This window comes from Electrophorus electricus, chromosome 4, assembly GCF_013358815.1.
Source record: "Electrophorus electricus isolate fEleEle1 chromosome 4, fEleEle1.pri, whole genome shotgun sequence".
Taxonomy (NCBI): domain Eukaryota; kingdom Metazoa; phylum Chordata; class Actinopteri; order Gymnotiformes; family Gymnotidae; genus Electrophorus; species Electrophorus electricus.
Window position 1 is genome coordinate 8,236,464 of NC_049538.1, and position 7,513 is coordinate 8,243,976.

Here is a 7,513-nt window from a genome sequence, read left to right on the forward strand (position 1 = left end):
TCCCATCCAGACTCCTCCCACTCTGATCACAGTGTTCAGAGACGCTCCTCCCATCCAGACTCCTCCCACTCTGATCACAGTGTTCAGAGACGCTCCTCCCATCCAGACTCCTCCCACTCTGATCACAGTGTTCAGAGACGCTCCTCCCATCCAGACTCCTCCCACTCTAATCACAGTGTTCAGAGACGCTCCTCCCATCCAGACTCCTCCCACTCTGATCACAAGGTTCAGATGCTAGTGGCGAGACAAGCTTTCTAACCTTCACGTCTCTCCCCTCTTTCATTGCTTCACTTGGTCCTCCCTCCACACAAACTCCAAGTTTACAGGTAATGCTTTGTCTGCATGGGAAGGCATCGGACACCACGGGTTCACAGTGTCCAGCTGAGTCCAGACTCACTGATTATTATGTTTTGTAGGTATCAGAGCGAGCTGCCCACTTATGCCTCTCAGTGGTGGATGGTCTGTCTGTGGGACAGACAGAGCTGTAGGCGGGAACAGAGCCCGTTACAAAAAAACGAAGAAGAAGAAAAAAAGTCAATTTTCTATAAGCACATTGGCTGGTGCCCTTTCTGTCCACCAGTGGAAGACTCCAATCAATCAGCCGCTCAGGAAAAGTAGAACAATGGAGCACATCAGACATATAGGAACAATAAGTTCTTCAATTACTGGTTCCCACCCTAAACACTTCAGGATTTAGTCAAGAATGTAACCTGATGAGTGAATTTTACTTACCTCGAATCATCCATGATCAGACTTGTGTGCCAAACTGAACACCAACTATAAGCATTTAATTTAGTACATTTATTTCCAGCACAGTAGAAGAACTCTTACTAAAAGGCATCCCAGCTGGGCTGGCAGACCCAGGGCGGCGGGGACTGGGGCCGCTGACAGGCAGGTTGAGGGTGTGGGAGGGCTGTTAGAGGGGCTGGGGGCAGATAGTTGGGGGTGGGAGTGCTGTTAGAGAGGCTGGGGGCAGATAGTTGGGGGTGGGAGGGCTGTTAGAGGGGCTGTGGGCAGGTAGTTGGGGGTGGGAGGGCTGTTAGAGGGGCTGTGGGCAGGTAGTTGGGGGTGGGAGGGCTGTTAGAGGGGCTGTGGGCAGATAGTTGGTGGTGGGAGGGCTGTTAGAGGGGCTGTGGGCAGGTAGTTGGGGGTGGGAGGGCTGTTAGAGGGGCTGTGGGCAGATAGTTGGTGGTGGGAGGGCTGTTAGAGGGGCTGGGGGCAGATAGTTGGGGGTGGGAGGGCTGTTAGAGGAGCTGGGGGCAGATAGTTGGGGGTAGGAGGGCTGTTAGAGGGGCTGGGGGCAGGTAGTTGGGGGTGGGAGGGCTGTTAGAGGGGCTGGGGGCAGATAGTTGGGGGTGGGAGGGCTGTTAGAGGGGCTGGGGGCAGATAGTTGGGGGTGGGAGGGCTGTTAGAGGGGCTGGGGCAGGTAGTTGGGGGTGGGAGGGCTGTTAGAGGGGCTGGGGGCAGGTAGTTGGGGGTGGGAGGGCTGTTAGAGGGGCTGGGGCAGGTAGTTGGGGGTAGGAGGGCTGTTAGAGGGGCTGGGGGCAGGTAGTTGGGGGTGGGAGGGCTGTTAGAGGGGCTGGGGGCAGATAGTTGGGGGTGGGAGGGCTGTTAGAGGGGCTGGGGGCAGATAGTTGGGGGTGGGAGGGCTGTTAGAGGGGCTGGGGGCAGGTAGTTGGTGGTGGGAGGGCTGTTAGAGGGGCTGGGGGCAGGTAGTTGGGGGTGGAAGGGCTGTTAGAGGGGCTGGGGGCAGGTAGTTGGGGGTGGGAGGGCTGTTAGAGGGGCTGGGGGCAGGTAGTTGGGGGTGGGATTTTAGGCTTAGAAGGATGGTGTGTGTGTGTGTGTGTGTGCATGTGAGAGAGAGAGAGAGAGAGAGAGAGAGAGAGAGAGAGAGAGAGAGAGAGAGACATGAGCTCCTCTAATGTTATTCAACTATAATGCTATGAAAGCTGAGCGTTTGAAGTTTTGCATGAGTTGGTCTCATTTCCTGCTCTTCATATTTTGTCTGTGTGTTTTTTGTTGGGTCCTTGTTGCCTCATTTTCGCTTTGGAGTCTTTGTGTTGAACGTCATGTTTGGAAAGGTTTAAAGAGTGCCTGCCTCAGCTCTCATTGAGCTAATGGTCTCGACTGTCTGCAGGATATAACTGCGTATTGCAGTTGTCTTTCCTTGGTCTCTCTCTGAACGACACCCTCAAACAACAGAATATTGGCTATGCATTTGTCATTCCCAAGTCCAAGTAAACCTCCGTTACGGCATTTTCTCTGCAGAAGTATATTCATATTCACTTTATTAGCCCATTGTGGTCTTCTTCTTCTTCTTCTTCTTCTTCTTCTTCTTCTTCTTCTTCTTCTTCTTCTCCTCTCTCTCTCTCTCTCTCTCTCTCTCTCTCTCTGTGTGAAGACAGAGAGACTGGGAGAGGCTCTGTATGATATGCACTTTTAATGAGCCCTATTAAATCAAGTGGCAGTTCCTCACAAGGAGAAAAAAAAGGGGAAAAAAGTTACTTGCCGTTTAATAGTTCCACCGCAAGCTTACATAAGCCTTTTAATTCTGCCGCGCTCCTGCGCTGAGGTTTTTTCTGGGCAGTGCAGGGAGAGAAGTCTCCCTTGCTCCGCCGAGAGGCACGCAACGGCAATTAGTGGCTCTCTGGAGTCTTAATTAGCCAGCCACGTCGACCCGGAGGCGCGGGCAATCGAGGGCCGCACGCGCGTCGGTCAACAGCCAAACAAAAATAGATAAAGGAGAGAGCGCGAGCCCAATTAATGGCCAGCCTCAAATGAGCAGCGAGAGCGCCAGACGGGCATGACGGTGGATGCCACTCTCTTCCTCCTCCTCCTCTCAACGCCCTGCTCCTGCCCGCTCCTGCCCGCTCCTGCCCGCTCTAATGGCACTTTTGCGGTGGGAAGGAGCAGCGTCATGGTGCCACACGGTGCGCAGTCGTTCCGTTTGCGTGTACGGAGAGGGCGCAGGGATAGATTCCTGAATGACAAGTGATTTGCTGAGACTGGCAGGTGACACGGTCATTGCTGTGCGGCTGTTGTCACAAACCGCAGAGTTACGGCTGTACTGGCTGCACTGTAGGGGATGGTTATGGAAATGCTAGTAGTTACGGTTATGACTGTGCTTGTGTTGACAGCAGCTGTAAAGGTGGAATTGTTAGGCAAACAGTGATGCTAACTGCTAATAATGGTTATAACAATTATGATGACAATACATTATAACAGCTGCCGATTGAGATTGCAATGATAAACACAAAACTGATCCTGTAACCGAACCTTAGAACCTCTTAGGCAATGTTAATCGCGAAAATGTTACACCTCTGACAGTGACATGGATGGCAGCGACATCATTGGAGAACTTCTCAGACATTATGCGCAAGACGCGTCGGTAATGGGTCTGGCGTGGTGTTGACATCGAGACGTGCCACTAATGACAAATAAGGGACTGGTGCTAACGAGACAGCGCGCCTGCACGGAGGCCGGGACGATGACGGGTGTGCGATGGTGCCGGCTTCTCTCCGCGCGCCGCAGACAGGCTTATCAGATCAGCGTTAGCATGCAGGCCGAGCTGCAGCCTCTCGTTAACGCAAACAAGATCAAGGGCAGTCCTGCTCTTCGTCCGTTATCAGTTCCTAGTGCGTGCGCGAACATTAGCGCGGAGGTCTCCTATGACGCGAGGGCGCACGCGGGCGTGCGCTTTTTGCATATATGATAAAAGCTTGCCCTTGATGTGCTGGACCTTGACGGCCGACGCTAGCAGCGTGGGTGTGTTTGTTAGCGTGCGTCTGCTTATGTGCCGGGCGTGCTGCCAGCCTGTAAAGTGACAGTACCCTCCCTTGTTGGCGCATCTATGTCTCAAAGACTAATAGCACTGAGAGAATCAATTACCACCCCACACTGGTGCCATGCTGGAGCAGAGGAGGCCCAGCCACATTAACAGCGTGCTGGCCGCACCCAACGGCATCTCACACACAGACCATTGCTGGATACGACAGCTGTCCCTTTGACATGAGGGGGAGCGTAGAGGCGAAGTTGTATGAGAGGTGTCCTGCGTGTAGTGAACAGGACACTGACCCCCCCCCCCCCCCCCGTCCTTGTCTGTCTTCATTCCTCCAAAGCTCTGCGGGACACCGCCGGCCGAACAGGGCATTCCCAGCATTCCGGAGACACCACAGCTGCACCCCCTCATTAGAGAAGGGGAGAGAGTGAGAGAAGGAGAGAGAGAGAGAGAGAGCGGGAGAGGGAACCGTGTAAGGATGGAATGGAACGTGAATGGAAGTGTAGGCTAGGTCTTGCTGGAGCAGAGGGGCAGGGTGTGGAGGAAGCGTCACTGCTAGGACTTACTGATGTGTGTGTGTGTGGGGGGGGAGAAAATGTACAACAATGTCTGAAAGTTATGTGTATCTGTGTGTGCAGTGAAAAGCAGGATTCACAATAAAAAGATTTCAGCTGGAGAACTTCAAATGGTTTTACTTTTGATGGAACATAAAGCCTTCAGGGTTCAGAGGCAGGCATACACACCCAGACCCACCCACACACACACACACACACACACACACACACACACACACACACACACACACACACACACATTCTCTCAAACATGCATGAGCATTCATATAACACACTTTCTCAAAGCATCTGGAACCTGAACAGAGAATAAGTCAGATTTCTCTCCCTCTCTTCCTTTAGATGCTCTGTTCGAATTATCCATCAAATAAATGAGAATCACATCTCTCCAGCCACTTCGCCACCTACTGAAAGAAACATGGACAGAGAGAACTTGTGTGTGTGTGTGTGTGTGTGTGTGTGTGTGTGTGTGTGTGTGTGTGTGAGGGATAGAAAGAGAAAGTAATTCAGAGAAATTGCTCTGAATATAGGACAAATTCAGACAGCATTACTAGGAGTCTTGTATGAATATCTACCAAATATACAGCATTTAGATCTTTCCTGAGTGCAGACCATGCTTGAAACGAAGTGGATTGGATAAACGCTTTCGTTTAGTTGGCACAGTTGATGTGGAGGCTGTGGAAAGCAGGGCCTGTAGGCATATTCTGTCCCAGGCATGCGGGTGGCATTTTCTTGAGGGCCTGATGCTACAACCCCCTTGAGTCTTACAAATAAACAGTAAACACGGAGTAGGCCATTTGTTTTCTTTCAGGTTGAATAGCAAACATAACGTTATTTGCCTATAGACACCACTTCACAAATGCCCTTGTATTTGCACTTCCATAAAGCCAGTGGTATACCCCAGTCATGCAACAGGAAAATATTTACGGTATGAAATTTTGGGGAGATTGCATTACTGTCCGGTGGATTACTGGGGGGGGCGAGACGCTTTATCTACCGAGCAGGAAAATCCTTCATACCCTGTGCCGGCTGCATGGGTGTTTGACAGTGCTGACTGCACCTGCCTGCTAACCACACCAGACAGACAGAGGCGATGGGGAACAGGAGCAAGCCCTCTCTTCCACGCTGCTTATTCTGACTGCAGGCTGTGCTGGGCACTAGGCTTTGTTTGTTTGTTTGTTTAAAGAACAGAGGCGAATATCCGAGAATCACAAACTTTTGCTCTCTGAGTGATATGAATAAATATTTTTAGTTATCGGCAGCGGAGCCGCGGTCCTGTTTCCCCTCGCTGACATAGTCCAGCGGTCAGCAATTAGGATCCGCGATGGCTCAGAGCCGAAAAAGATTCAGGAAAAATGAATTATTCATAGGCGCCCAGACCTGTCCAGTTCAGTACACAGATTAGCCACACAGGCAAATTAGCTCAGACTTTACCTGCTCAAGTCAAATTATTGACATAAACGACATGGATAAAAAGCTTCATTTCCTTATGAGCAAGGATCTGTGATCCTGCTTTGTCAGTGCAAGTTAGATTAACACGTTAAATGTTTTGTTTGTAGCTGATGTGTGTATGCAGCTTTTGGAATATTGCAAGCAGTGATATTGCAAGCAAGGGCAGTGAAGTGTGGTGTTGAAGTCATGCCACTTCTTCGCTGGTCTTGGACTCGGAGCAGGGGTTTCCCCATTCAGACACTGGCATGGCATAAACCATTTCTGTGCGATTTGATTCTATTTCAGTTCAGTCTGGCAATCAAAGGGGGGGGGGGGGTCTCAAATGTTTTGCAAAACTGTACACAGCCTATTCTGGCCTCACTAGAGTAGGCTTGGAGGATAGTTAACAGGCTTCTCCATAAGTTTCCAATATAAGCTGTTGGTAGCATGTTTTACTGAATACGTTGTAAAACTAACTTAAAAATTTAGTAAATACAATTTTAAATAAAGTATGTCTTTTGCCTGCAGCAACTACTGAGAGTGGTGCTAATATCACACTTAGATGGCTCTGCTAGTGAAAATATTAATTGCCAGATTTCAGTATTAAATATTGCTGTATAATGACTTCTTTTGTAATAATATTCCTACAGAGATCTTTTTCCTATAGAGATTTTCAAGGCCTTAGAGAAGAATTACACATAAAAAGCCTTCAGCTCAGGGAGGACTACAGCACTGTAGTATGTTAACATTAAGAAGGGCAAAAAATGTTCTTAGCACACTAGACTGTATCAACACAAAGTGCTATAAAGTGCCATTTGTACAGGCTGTAGCCTACACATTAACTAAGAAAATGCACAGATTTATGAGTTTGATCTTGGGATTTCGCGAATCTATATTGAATCAAGATAAATCAGCAAATCTATATTTTTAAATCATCCCTTCCCTCCTTGTTGCATTTCTCTCTCTCTGTCTGTCTCTCTTTCTCAAATAACTTGTGTAACGGCTCCCTGTGGCTCCTCTCATAAATGTGGATAAAGTCTAATCCAGGAGCAAAAGGACTGCATTTCTTTGGTGGCCTACTTTAACCTCATCCTCAAGATGAGCCCGTGGTGGATTCGTTCGTGAGCTGGTACGTAAATGCGGATGCGGTCTCGTGTGTGGTGGTCACGTCACTCTCTCAGGCCCACCGCAGAGGTGAGTAACAGGGGGCTGCAGTCATCTCTGCGCACCAGGGGCTTCTGGGGCCAGCGGCGTTTCGGGAAGTGACGACAGTGAACCCTCACAGCGACGGCCCTACGGCTGTTCGTCTCAGCTGAGGTGCGGTGCGAGATTCCAGCAGCATGAGACTGTCTGTGCGCTCTCCTTATGGGTAAGCCACAGTGATTTGGGTGGAACCATTCACACACACATTCACACATCAACACACAGACATATACATGCACACACACACACACACACACACACCCCAAAAGAAGTACTTTTCTGAATACACCAAATAAGGAGAACTTTTCCTTCACACTTCTGTACAAATATCATCACTGTACATTTATACAATAACCCAACATACTCACTGTGGAGCTTACGCTCTCTCTCTCTCTCTCTCTCTCTCTCTCTCTCTCTCTCTCTCTCTCTCTCTCTCTCTTTCTCTCTCTCAGAAGGTCACAGAAGACTGCAGGTGGTCAAGCATGCACTTCAGGAAGTGCCAGGCTGGGTTCCCTGAGACCGCATGCAC